The following is a 14,384-nucleotide window of genomic DNA, read 5'->3' on the forward strand; positions in this document are numbered from 1 at the left end:
TAAAAAACATTAGTATTCACTAAACGATCTATTCACTACCAAATCTAAACTAGAACTGACTGTGACTTCTTCTCCTAACCGTCTAACAACCTAACTACTAAGCTAGCTTGCTGAGGTCAGCTGGGAACCATCATCGGTGGCGGCGCGATGTCCCTCGTTCAATTGTCACGTTCCAGGATTCATATCCCAATCGTCGTTGCTTTGTAGCTTGGTGCTGCATGGAAACGATGATGCCGAAGATTCAAAATTGATGAGCTGGCTGGTTGAATGTTTGACGCTGCGTGAGAACTGCAATGTGGAATGGCTGGCAAGTTGGCTCATCTGATGCTGGGTGATAACCACGATATGATAAAGGAATGGCTGGGAAGTTCGGACATAACTCCCCCCTTCTTAGCTTGAACCGTCCCGGTTCAACTCGATGTTGGTGTCCGTGGGTTCACTTGGTTTGATTACAATTTTCGTCCAAATTGTCCTTATTTCTTTGAACAGGTAACCAGTTATTATTAGAAGGATGATTACCGTGAAAGTTCCTCCGTATGAAACATGATGATTATTTGTTTCCAAAACTTCAATACGCTTTCTATTGTTGGTATGTAATTGTTGTAAGATTTGTGTGTCTGTTACTATAGTCTTCGATTTGTTGATTAATGTTGATTGCAATGGTAGCATTTCCAAAATGTTGCTATAGTCCAATTGGGTGTTTTCAAACGATTGATTCTCTATTTCGACAGAACAGTTTCTAAAAGTGATAAGAAATGATCCTGTAAGATTTTTAGGACCATAACCACAACTGTTTTTTAATTGCACAGATTTAAGTGCATTTCGAATCAGAATTTTTCCGTTTCCCATGGACTTAACTTCATGAATTCCATTGTATTTTTTAAATGGACAGCTACTGGGATTCCCTCTTAATAATCGATGTATGCACATATCATTAGAGACATTCTTCATTGTCTGTAACTTGCAAATGATATTTTGTCCGATGTTTACGCAAGTATCGTTCATGACAAATGTTACGTTCGTCCCTAAAACTGCGTGCGTGAAATCGATCGGTATTATTTCTTCATTGATGGGAATATTCTCCACAATAATTTGCTGGTAGATTCCTTGTAAGAATTTTGGAATTTTTATGAGAAACACAATACATGAACCGTTGTAGAAAGCTGCTGGTTCTAAAAATTCGTAAACCTGTTCGTCACTGTTTACGGAAATTCCTGAATTTTCCAATTTGTCAATAATATAGTTGATTTCCGTTGCTTGAAGGATGCTTTCGGATAAAACCCCTACTTTAGCCATGACGATCGAATCCGAGATGTCGTCCAACTGCCGTTGAATTACGTCTAAGTTGAAGATTAACCTCTGGAAATATTGTAGCTGTTCCCAGGAGACCTTCATGTTTTTATTTGTCCTAAACTAATGTGTAAGTTTACCTATTTCTTCTTTTTCATTGTAAATTACTTTTGTTAAATTGTTAATTCTGTCTTGAAACTGATTATTTATTTTAATTTGTTCATTGTTATTCATAATAAGATCCTTATTTGAATAATGTAGGTAACTAATCTTTTGATTTAAGGTAACTAGATCATCATTATCTAAATTTCCTGTAATGGTTTTAATTAACGTACCAAGAATATTAATAGCTCTCTTTGTTTTTCTTCTAGGACTAAGTTTTTGTAATGTCAAGCTTGTTTGTATAAATTTCATTTTTAGAATATCTTTTAAATCTTTCATGTTTACATTAGAATTTATTCGACTTATCATTATATCATACAGATTTAAAATTTCTTGAAAAGTATCTAATTTGAATGTATGAACTAACCAATCATATACTTCTCTAATGAAAGTGTTACCTACTTTAAGAGCTACAATACCTGGGTTGTCATTCAAGTCCGTGATTTCTAGGTGTGCACCGTATGCTTGAAAGTAAAGGTGGGTTGATAGGATTGGGAAAATGGAGAATAAAAACAGGATCCACCGCATCGTATCCAGACCTAAAATAATAAAGAAATATTAATATAAATGAAGACAACATGAATGTGCTAGCAAAATACTCATAATTTAGTGTTTGATTCCAAAATAATTTGTTTTTTTAACTCATTTGTATCCAATGTTTTAGTATAGGGTAGATGATCCAATAGTTGTGGTAGCACCAATAGTTGCGGTATCTCATGAAAAATCATTGTTTGAACTGATTAGAAATTAGTTCTTTATATACAGGTTCATGAAACTAACACATAACACATGGTAAAATGTGTTACTATAAAAAAAACTCAAAAAAATATTTATAATATTGATAAAAACCGTATTTTTCAAAAACGTACCCAGAAGGCACCAAATACTATTCAATTCCTTATTTTTTCCACGAAGTTTTTAAGAGTTGTTTCTGATTGTAGCACGATTTCTATTCGTCTAATTGTTTCTACATATAATAAACTAACATAGTAACCATTTCACAGGTGAAATTCGGTCATTTAATATCATATTGTTGATAAAATGGTTCCTCCACTATTGGATCATAAGATACACTATGCTCCTATAGTTGCGTTATGTTTCGCATTTCTGGTTGCACTGTGTTAAACGTAGCACCCACTGACTTCATAAATGTCAAAAAAGTCCTCCGCGTTGCACTTTCGTTTGTTGTTTGTAGTGGATTGAAGCAGTGTTTTTTTCAGCCTTTTCTACTTTAAATCGTGCTCTTAAAAGTAAGTTATATAAATTTACTTGATTATTCTGCATAGTTGATTACAAATACATCATTACAGGATGGAATTTCATAATAGCCGCGAACCCCAAAAGAAAAAACCAGCTCGCGAGTGCTACTGTGAAAATGACGTGCAGCAAAGTCTTCTCAGCATCAAGGAAGGAAAACAAACTGTTTACGGGGCTGCAATATCTTCTGGCATTCCGGAATCGACTTTGAGGTATCGGTTAAGCGGCAAATGGACAAAGAAGACACGAAAAGGACCCCAAACGGTGTTGTCGGAGGAGGAGGAGTTGAAACTTGTTGGATGGATCAAAAACATGCAACTAAAGGGTTTTCCGATTATGAGGGAAACTCTGAAATCAAAAATTAAATCGTTTTTTAATTCTTATTCACGACCAAATCCCTTCTGCAACAATGTTCCTGGTAAGTTGCGTGATGATTTTGTTTATAACTTAACTCAAAATATTGTGATTTTGAACTTTAGGTCGGAAATGGTTCCAGAGTTTTCTCAAGAGGCATAAAACCCTCACGATACGAACGCCAGAGGCTGTCTCCTCAGCGAGTGCCAAGGTAAGCGAGGTCAACATTCGGGGCTGGTTTCACGACTTAAAAACATATGCGATAGAGCACGGCACTGCGCACATTCTTCAGGATCCGTCAAGGATGTGGAATGGAGACGAGACATGCTTCTACCTAAACCCAAAAAATAAAGCTGTGTTGGCTATTCGTGGGAGCCGCAATGTTTACGAAGTAGAACATGCCAGCAGTCACCAGAACATAACTGTCATGTTCAGCTTTTCAGCAGACGGCTTAGTTGTGCCTCCCGACGTCATCTTGCCTTTGGAAAGAATTCGCTCGGACTTGTTGCGAACATTTCCGGCCGACTGGGGTATTGGAAAAAGTGCTAAGGGATGGATGGATGCCAACAATTTCGAATTGTACATTCGGAAGGTATTTTACCCCTTCCTTTTGAAGACGGGAGTAACTCTTCCTGTGTATTATTTTGTCGACGGGCATTCATCGCATATGGCAGCAGATGTGGCTGATTCGTGTTACGAGTTGGGAATAGTTCTAGTTGTGTTATATCCTAACACAACTAGGATTACACAGCCCGCTGACGTGGCTATTTTCAAGCCTCTAAAGAATGCCTGGAAAAATGCAGTTTCTGCGTGGCGTGATAAGCACAATGGAAATGTTCTTACATTAAATGACTTCAGCACAGTTCTACAGGAAGCTATGAAAAATGGGATAAAAAAAGACAACATCGTATCTGGATTCAAAACCTGCGGATTGTACCCGTTCGACCCGGACGTTATCGACTACAGTAAATGTATTGCCAAGTCTGCTGCATTTCAGGATCCTAGCCACCATCACGCTGAACTCAACGTACGCGAAGCACAAATTGCTGGGAATATTATAGATTCGGTTACCAATCTCGACGCGAGTGAAAATCCAGTTTCTGAGAAAGCTATTGATTCTGTCGTAATTCCTTCCAACATCATTGATCTTGTTTTGAAGGACATTGGAGAAGAGCGTTTGAATAAAATATTGTTGACCGAAGAGATGAATGATGACGAGATCGTTATAAAGAATATTTACGAAAAGCTTATAAAACCGTATTGCTTGTCACAAAGGTTCACACACTCCAGCAATGAGAAAACTAAATACCTGGATGAATCATCGGTGCACCCTTTCGAAAATGCGACTATCCCCGATTCATTTCTTACGGAGCCGGAAATCTTGCATACGTTAGGTAATTCTAGAATAATGCTTGCTTTCTGTTTATTGAAACTAATCCATATATTTTTGTATGTCCCCAGTAAACTTTCAGTCACCTCATCAGCAATTGTTCGAAGTTTATCAAAATGACTCTTTCGGTAAATTTAATGAACCTGACTCACCTAAACTAAGTACAAGTAATGACCTGTGGAATACAACTCTTGAGTTATGTACAGAAAAAATAGTAGTCGCTGGAAAAATTGATAATGTTCAAATTCTTACCGCATCAAATAACAATTTCATTAACTTGATACAAAAAACCACAGGTAAATTTAAAATATTAAATGAAAAAATAATAGTATTATTTATCCTTGTTCTTTCCAGTTGACATGCCGCTCGATTTATCCATCGCACGACGACATAATGATTTGTCACCGAATATTCATTGCTACCCAGATACGATCAACCAAGCTCCGAAAATTCGAGAAGTGCCATTAAACGACATCGAATCTGCTAAACAAGAAAAGCTTGTATTGATGGACATCAGCAACGAGCAGACAGGAATAAAAAGAAAGATGAGTCTTTCAAATTTTCTCACATGTCCTGACACTCCGAAAAGAAGTCGTGTGCATAAAAATTACAAACGTAAATTCTACCCTGTCCTTACTGCTGGTGAACGCATAGAGGAGATTCGCCGAATCGAGGAGGAGAAGGAGAAAAAGATTCAAGAGAGAAAAGAAAAGACAGAGATACGCGCTGCAAAAAAGGTGGAAATAGAAAAGCTGAAGGCAGCATCACGCGAAATACGAGCTGAGAAGAAAATTGAACGGGAAAAACTAAAGGAAGAAACACGGTTGCTGATGAGACAAAAATCAAAAAAACGAGCGAAGAAGAAACTTGAGGCTGAGAAACTAAAAGAAAAATTAAGTGAACGAAAACGTCAGCAAGCTGCCATTAGAAAACAGGAGCGCGAAAATCTACGAAAAAATGAGAATTTTAATAATTGTTAATGGCATGACACCACATTCTGTGCCGAACACGCATCAGTACTGGACGTGTTTGGTGATCGGTCCGATAGAGTATAAAACAAAAGACGTGTGAACAAGTGTTGGCATTGTTTGCCTGGTCGAGTGAAATAAATCCGGGTTCAAGGTCGTTCCTTTGTGCAACTGTTTCGCATCGTGACTGCCAGCTGGTGCGTAAGCCGATTTGGCTGCTGGCTGGATTGTGCTACAGCAGTGGACGAGACACAAACGAGGAAAAAGAAGAAGCCATCAGTGTCAGCGAGTCGTATCGCTGTGTGGAGTGATCTCACACCTGGCTCGCTGCTGGTGGCTGTTTGGTGCTGCTGTATTGGTGCTGCTGGCTGTAACGGCTGCTACTTCGAACGATCGGACAACCAACCTTACTGGAAGGGAGAAATAAAAAGGTACGTGTTCTTGTCAGCGCTAGTGCGCTAAACATAGCGCGATGGATGTAGATCCCTCGCCTCCCGCGCCACCATCCCCGAACCCCTCTGACCCTGACCCTTCTGTTACCCCCTCCCCTGTTCATTCTTCAGTCCCCCCTCGCCCCAGGCTTTACCCAGACGGAGCCCAGGGCAGCTATACTGTTTATTTTCGGCCAAAGGCAGGACCGAAATCGAAAAAGTTGAACCTCTTGCAGATTTCTAAAGACCTGACGAAGGAGTACAAGGGCGTGACCGAAATTTCCAAGGTCCGGCCTAACAAGCTCCGTGTCGTGGTCGGTAACCTGAAAGAGGCCAACGATATAGCTTGCTCTGAGCTCTTCACACGCGAGTATCGCGTTTACATACCCGCACGAGACGTGGAGATCGACGGTGTCATAACCGATTCGAGTCTGTCCGTCGAGTGTATACTGCAAAGTGCCAAAGGGTGCTTTAAGAACAAAACGTGTCCCGAAGTAAAGGTGCTCGACTGCAAGCAATTGCGGTCAGCATCGATCATCGGTGGCAAAACAGTATACACTCCGTCAGACTCGTTTCGAGTTACGTTCGCCGGGTCTGCACTACCAAGCCACGTCTCGATCCACCGGGTTCGTCTCCCTGTGAGGCTCTACGTGCCCCGCGTCATGAACTGCCTGAATTGCAAGCAGTTAGGCCATACAGCCGCCTACTGCTGCAATAAGGCACGTTGTGGCAAGTGTGGGGAGTCTCATGCGGAAGATTCTTGCAGTGTTAACGCTGAAAAGTGTATTCACTGCGGAGAAAATCTGCATGAGCTCTCGACATGTGCGGTGTACATGCAGCGCAGGGATAAAATAAAACGGTCTCTCAAAGAGCGTTCAAAGCGTTCCTACGCTGACATGCTGAAGAAGACCGTTACCACTTCTCCCGTTACTTCGAACCCCTTCGATCTGTTGCCCTCTGAGGAAACCGATTCTGACGATTCACCAGCGGGAGCATCTTACGCCAATCCTGGGGAGTCTAGAAAGAGGAAAAGTGTTTCCTCTCCTAAACTTCCCAGAAAAGGTCCTAAGATTTCTCAAAGTGAAATGAAGGTTACAAACAAACCAAACAGTGCTGCGGAAAAACCGAAGCAAGCTCCTCCTGGGCTGGCAAATTTAAAGTCCCAGAAGGAGTTCCCAGCACTGCCAGGAACATCTAAAACCCCAGTTGCTCCTTTTACACTCCCAGTTGATGAAACAAACTCTGGATTAGTGAAATTTTCTGACATTGTGGACTGGATTTTTGAAACTTTCAATGTACCCGATCCAATTAAAATTTTTCTTACAGCATTCCTCCCAACAGTTAGATCATTTTTGAAGCAGTTGACTGCCCAATGGCCTCTCCTTGCAGCGATTGTATCCTTCGATGCCTAATTCAACTGCGTATATGAAGGATTCTATCTCTGTCTTACAGTGGAATTGTAGAAGTATTTTACCAAAAATTGATTCGTTTAAAGTTTTGATAAATAAAAACAAATGCGATGCATTTTCCCTTTGTGAAACTTGGCTTACTTCAAATATTGATCTCAACTTCCATGATTTTAATATTATTCGCCTTGATCGAGACACCCCATATGGAGGAGTACTTTTAGGGATTAAAAAGTGCTATTCTTTCTATCGTATTAACCTCCCCTCGATTCCAGGCATCGAAGTTGTCGCATGTCAAATGACAATACAAGGTAAAGAGCTTTGTATTGCCTCAATATATATTCCCCCCAGAGCACAGGTTGGGCAACGGCTGCTCTTTGATTTAATAGAACTTCTTCCCTCGCCACGTTTGATTTTGGGAGACTTCAACTCTCATGGCGTGGCTTGGGGTTCCCCATACAATGATAACCGCTCCTCTTTAATCTATAACCTTTGCGATGACTTCGACATGACTATTTTAAACAACGGTGAAATGACACGTATCCCGAAACCTCTAGCGCGCCCAAGCGCTTTGGATCTATCCTTATGTTCGACGTCGCTACGGTTGGATTGCACATGGAAGGTAATCCTCGATCCTCACGGTAGCGACCATCTGCCTATTCTTATTTCAATTACTAACGGGTCAACTCGCATGCGACCAATTGACATTCCGTATGACCTCACACGAAATGTCGATTGGAAGTTATACGAGGAAATGATTTCAAAAGCGGTCGAGTCGATTCAACATCATTCACCACTTGAAGAATACAACCTCCTCGCGGGCTTGATTCTCGACGCCGCGTTGCAAGCCCAAACGAAGAAATATCCCGGCGTAACGATCAAAGAACGGCCTCCCACTCCGTGGTGGGACCAAGAGTGCTCCGATGTCTACACGCAAAGATCCGACGCGTTTAAGGCCTACCAGACGGGAGGTATACCTGGCGACTATTTACGGTATTCGGAGCTTGATACCAAGCTTAAAAGCTTGGCTAAAGCAAAGAAACGTGGATATTGGCGTCGGTTCGTGAACGAGACGTCGAGGGAGACATCGATGAGCACTCTTTGGAACACAGCCCGAAGAATGCGGAATCGCGTAACGGTCAACGAAAGCGAGGAGTCTTCAAGTAGGTGGATATTTGATTTTGCCAGGAAAGTATGTCCGGACTCTGTTCCTGAGCAAAATATTGTTCGCGATGCGTCTCCGGGCCACGACGCGATAGAATCACCTTTTACGATGGCAGAACTTTCAGTTGCCCTCCTGTCCTGTAACAATAACGCGCCTGGATTAGATAGAATCAAATTCAACTTGTTGAAGAATCTACCCGGCAATGCCAAGAGGCGCTTGTTGAACTTGTTCAATAAGTTCCTGGAGCAAAACATTGTACCGCAGGATTGGAGGCAAGTGAAGGTGATCGCCATCCAAAAACCAGGGAAACCAGCTTCTAATCACAACTCTTATAGGCCGATTGCAATGCTATCCTGTATCCGGAAATTGATGGAAAAAATGATACTCCGTCGCTTAGACCACTGGGTCGAATCAAATGGTCTACTATCAGAAACTCAATTTGGCTTCCGCCGTGCCAAAGGGACGAATGATTGTCTTGCGTTGCTTTCAACAGATATTCAGCTGGCGTATGCTCGTAAAGAACAAATGGCGTCTGCGTTCTTGGACATTAAGGGGGCTTTTGATTCCGTTTCTATTGACATTCTTTCGGGTAAACTTCACCGACAAGGATTTTCTCCAATTTTGAACAACTTTTTGCACAACTTGTTGTCCGAAAAGCACATGCATTTTACGCATGGCGATTTGGCAACTTTTCGCATTAGCTACATGGGTCTTCCCCAGGGCTCATGTTTAAGCCCCCTTCTTTACAACTTTTATGTAAATGACATCGACGAATGTCTGGCAAATTCATGCACGATAAGACAACTTGCAGACGACAGTGTAATCTCTGTTACAGGAGCCAAAGCTGCCGATTTGCAAGGACCATTGCAAGATACCTTGGACAATTTGTCTGCTTGGGCTTTACAGCTAGGTATCGAATTCTCTCCGGAGAAGACTGAGATAGTAGTTTTTTCTAGGAAGCATGAACCTGCTCAGCTTCAAACACAATTAATGGGTAAAACGATTTCTCAGGTTTTGGTACACAAATATCTTGGTGTCTGGTTCGACTCTAAAGGCACCTGGGGTTGTCACGTGAGGTATCTGATGAAAAAATGTCAACAAAGAGTGAATTTTCTTCGTACAATAACCGGACAATGGTGGGGAGCCCATCCAGAAGACCTTATAAGGCTTTACCAAACAACGATATTGTCTGTTATTGAATACGGGTGTTTCTGCTTCCGCTCCGCAGCAAACACACATTTGATCAAACTGGAGCGAATACAATATCGTTGTTTGCGTATCGCCTTAGGTTGCATGCAGTCGACCCATACGATGAGTTTGGAGGTTTTAGCTGGAGTACTACCATTGAAAAACCGCTTCTGGAGCCTGTCTTCTCGTATTCTAATCAAATGTGAGGTCTTGAACCGTCCCGTGATTGAAAATTTTGAAAGGTTAATCGAACTTAATTCTCAAACCCGTTTTATGACATTGTATTTCAATCACATGTCCCAAAATATTAACCCTTCTTCGAATATTCCAAATCGTGTCGACTTATCAAATACTTCTGATTCTACTGTGTTTTTCGATACATCCATGATAGAAGAAACTCGTGGAATCCCGGATCATTTACGCGTGCAGCAGATCCCTAAAATTTTTTCCAATAAATATCGAAACATCAACTGCGACAATATGTACTACACTGACGGATCACTTCTTGATGGGTCCACTGGCTTCGGTATCTTCAATAACAATTTAACCGTCTCCCATAAGCTCGATAATCCTGCTTCTGTTTACGTCGCAGAATTAGCTGCAATTCAGTACACCCTAGGGATTATCGAAAAAATGCCCACGGACCATTATTTCATCTTTACGGACAGTCTCAGTTCCATTGAGGCTCTCCGATCGATGAAAGATGTTAAGCACTCTCCGTATTTCCTGGGGAAAATACGGGAACATCTGAGTGCTTTATCCGAAAAATCTACTCAGATTACCTTAGCGTGGGTCCCTTCTCACTGCTCGATACCGGGTAATGAGAAAGCGGACTCTTTGGCTAAGGTGGGCGCAACAAACGGTGATATTTATGAAAGACCAATTGCCTTTAATGAATTTTTCGCACTTGTACGTCAGAATACGATCATCAGTTGGCAAAATGCTTGGACCAGAGGGGAATTGGGAAGGTGGTTACATTCCATAATCCCCAAAGTATCGACGAACCCGTGGTTCAAGGGGTTGGATGTAGGTCGGGATTTCATTTGCGTGATGTCCCGGCTTATGTCCAATCACTATAGATTTGACGCGCTCCTCCGTCGTGTTGGGCTCGGGGAAAGTGGTATCTGTGCCTGTGGTGAAGGTTATCACGACATAGAGCATGTGGTTTGGTCATGCCCTGTACACCGTGACGCCAGGTCTAAATTAATAGCTTCCCTGCAGGCCGAGGGTAGACAGCCGGCTGTTCCTGTTCGTGATGTCTTGGCGAGCCGTGACCTATCCTACATGTCCCTTATATACGTTTTCCTGAAATCCATCCACGCCCCAGTCTAGTCCCGTTCCCCTCCGTCTACACCCAACAAAACAACAAGAACACGTTTGAACCTTAAGCACAAAACCAGCAACCAGACCCCGCACAACAGAACCAGGACCCAAGGACTACGAGCCTCTGTCCCAACTCACGACATCGTGGCTCAGCAGAACGAATCCATACATGCCATTCGACGATTATCAGACGACCATTGAACAACAAAACACTGATTGGAAATCCCATGCTAGTTTTAAGTTAGACTTAATTTCAGCTCGTAGTCGGCAGCGAGGATAAAAAATTTGCTTTAGTTTTTAAGTCATCAGATATAATTGGCGCCGTTAAACATTAAATTGTATTTGTGCCGTGTCAAATAAATGTTATGTGAAGAAAAAAAAAAAAAAATGGCATGACATAAATACACGATTTATATAAAATATTTACGTTCATTATTAAAGTTATATATGTTGAATTTATTACTCCCCTCCCTCGCTCCTCGCTACATAAATGCTTTAAGTATAATCACTTAAATGATGCTTACTCACAGTTTGTGTTTTTATTTTTTATTTTTTTAAAGAGTCATCAACAGTGCGTTAGTGTGAAACAGTTGAAAAACTAACTGACTTTAAGTAAATACTAACGTTGAATTTGTAGGTGCAAACGTGGCACGGAGCAGAAGTTATAGACTTAATTTTTAGTCCATTTATGTTTTTTTTGTAAATTAGGATAAAGATAATTATTTTAGGCTCCTCGCAACACCTTCATCGTGGACGAATTTTTTAAATGGACCCAAAGTATTTGATATGTTACATATACCTTTGGCAGGGCATTATATAACTGACCATATCTAATAATTCGAGTATCTATACATAAATCGATATGACACAATATAATAACTATCAACACAGTCCACTTTAATCAAGCTAAACATGTTTATTCAATAAATTCAAAGCGAATGTTTATCACACACCGTAACTATAGGAACACCCGTTCGCAACTATAGGAACTCTACCGCAACTATTGGAACAAAACCTTGCAACATATTTTCTTGAATTTTGAGCTTCAAAGAGTATTTGATGTAAATTTTAGGGTGCAAAACTATTAAGTAGAACTCATTTCAACAGCAAATGGGGAAATATTCCAGCTAGACTTGTTTTTATGAGCGAAAAATGGCCAAATATGCAAAATTTTCGCTTAGCTCCTCCACTATTGGAGCGTTTACCCTATTGCTTGCACTTGTAAAATAAGTTTATGTCGTATTCCGTTTCCTTTTTAGTTTAGACTTATGGATTTTTCTTTGATTTTCATCAAGTATGTTCACATCCATGTTTTCTGCAATTGTTATTTCCTTATATCGTTCCTGATGTTTTAAGTTATTTCGTTTTCTTTCATACATTGTTTCGCCAGGGTTTAGGCTTACATGATTTTCTCTGTTTCGATTCAGTTTATCAATTTCCGATCGTTTTCGTACCAATTCCTGGTCTTTAAATTTCTTAAATAATTTCTCTTTCAAACGAATACGCTCGTCGAGGTCATTCGGGAGAGTGTCACCGTTTCGAAAACCATAGAACAGTTCTTTTGGTGTAATATTAGTATGGGAATGTATTGAATCATTGTAAATTGCAGTTGCTAAATTTATTTTTGTAGATTCAGATAAGTCCTTAGTCGACTCTTTATTTGATAATATATTGTGCAACTCTCTAAGAGTGCGATGAATAATTTCCACGGTGCCGTTTGAAGATGACTGTCCTATGCTTGTAAAATGATATTCTATTTGATTATCCTCAAGAAACTCACGCATAGATGCTGATGTAAAAGAGGCTTCTGAATCCATTACTATTAGGTTAGGTTTTCCTAGTAGAGAGATGAACTTTGCCAATGCTTGAAGAATATGTATTGTATTTCGTGTACGGATTGGAATTACTAATGCAAGTCTAGAAAATTTGTCACAGAAAGTAAGATAATTTTTACTTCTGATTATAAAAATGTCCATATGGACGATTTCCAATGGTTTAGCAGGTGTTTGAGTCAATTTGTATTTTAATTTATAAGGATGTCTTTCGTATTTGCTTCTTTGACATAATTTACAAACATTAATAAAACGACTTACCTTTGCCTTCATCTTTGGAAAATAGTATTGAGTTAAAATATGTTTAGTTGTTTCTACAATTCCTCTGTGGTTGTTATTATGTTGTGCCAGAATTATTTGATCTTGTTCAGTTTCGTCGAAGACATCGGTTAAACATTTTTTCAGTCCAAAATATTCGAAGAGTTTTAGCTCTCGCAAAATAGTTTTTATGTATAATTTGTAGGCTATTCAGTATATTGGTGCTACAGTAAAGTCCATTAACACAAGTAGGACTTGCATAATTTTTCAAAATATTTATTAAAACTGCGGGGCTAAAGTTTGTTTTTTTAATCGTCACTCTCATATGATGTCTAAAAACAACAGAGGTTTCTGTACTTTCTTCAGAAGACTGTTCTAAAACAATTCGGTTCCTGAATTTATTTAATGGTTTCTCTGTGCTAGGGATGAAGTCTCCATCATCCGTATCAGCAGAGTGTTGTGTCATACTATCTTCGCTGGTTGCATGAATTTCGGCTGTTGTTAATTTTTCTGGCTCTATTCTTGATAGTGCATCCGCATTCCTATTTAGTGTGCCTTTTTTGTAAGTAACATCGAATTCATATTCTTCTAATTCCAATTTCATGTTTAATAGTTTACGGTTTAAATCTTTTTTCTGTCTGAGCCATACCAAAGCTTTATGGTCAGTTCTCAGTTGGAATTTTGTACCATAAATGTATGGCCTAAAGTGTTTTACGGCCCACACAATAGCAGCAAGTTCCTTTTCGGTAGCAGACCAATTACATTCTGTGTCGTTCAGAGTTCGTGATGCATACGCAATTGGATGCTCTTTCGAATCTTCGATTCTCTGCGAAAGAACCGCACCGAGTGCAAAATCACTTGCGTCGGTTTCAAGAATGAATGGCTTATCAAAATCTGGATATCGTAAAATAGGGCCAGATATCAACATTTGCTTACAGTCATTGAAACAATCTTTAAACTCATCATTATGAACAATTGTTGCTCCTTTTTTCAAGCATTTTGTCAAAGGTTTTGTAAGTTTGGCAAAATCCTTTATGAATTTCCTATAATAACCAAGAAGTCCAAGAAATCCCTTGATTTGCTTTGTTGTTTTTGGTAAAGGCCAGGTCAAAATTTTATCAATTTTATTTGGATTTGGTTTGATTCCATTTTCTGTAACAATGTGACCAAGAAATTCGCATTGTTTTTGTAAAAATTCTCATTTGTCCAGTTGAACCTTCAAGTTAGCTTCAATTAATCTTTTCAAAACTTTATTAAGGTTATCCAAGTGTTGTTGCAAGGAGTTTCCAAAAATAATAATGTCATCAAGATAGACAAGGCAGCACTTTCCGATTAAGTCTCCCAAAATACAGTTCATTGC

General features: G+C 39.9%; 1 pseudogene; it reads right to left on the reverse strand.

The window, feature by feature from the left end:
* Window positions 1-388: 388 nt before the first annotated feature.
* On the reverse strand, window positions 389-13,092 carry LOC129732324 (uncharacterized; annotated as a pseudogene).
* Between the last annotated feature and the right edge of the window lie 1,292 nt (window positions 13,093-14,384).

The sequence above is a fragment of the Wyeomyia smithii genome, chromosome 3 (genome assembly GCF_029784165.1).
Source record: "Wyeomyia smithii strain HCP4-BCI-WySm-NY-G18 chromosome 3, ASM2978416v1, whole genome shotgun sequence".
NCBI lineage: Eukaryota > Metazoa > Arthropoda > Insecta > Diptera > Culicidae > Wyeomyia > Wyeomyia smithii.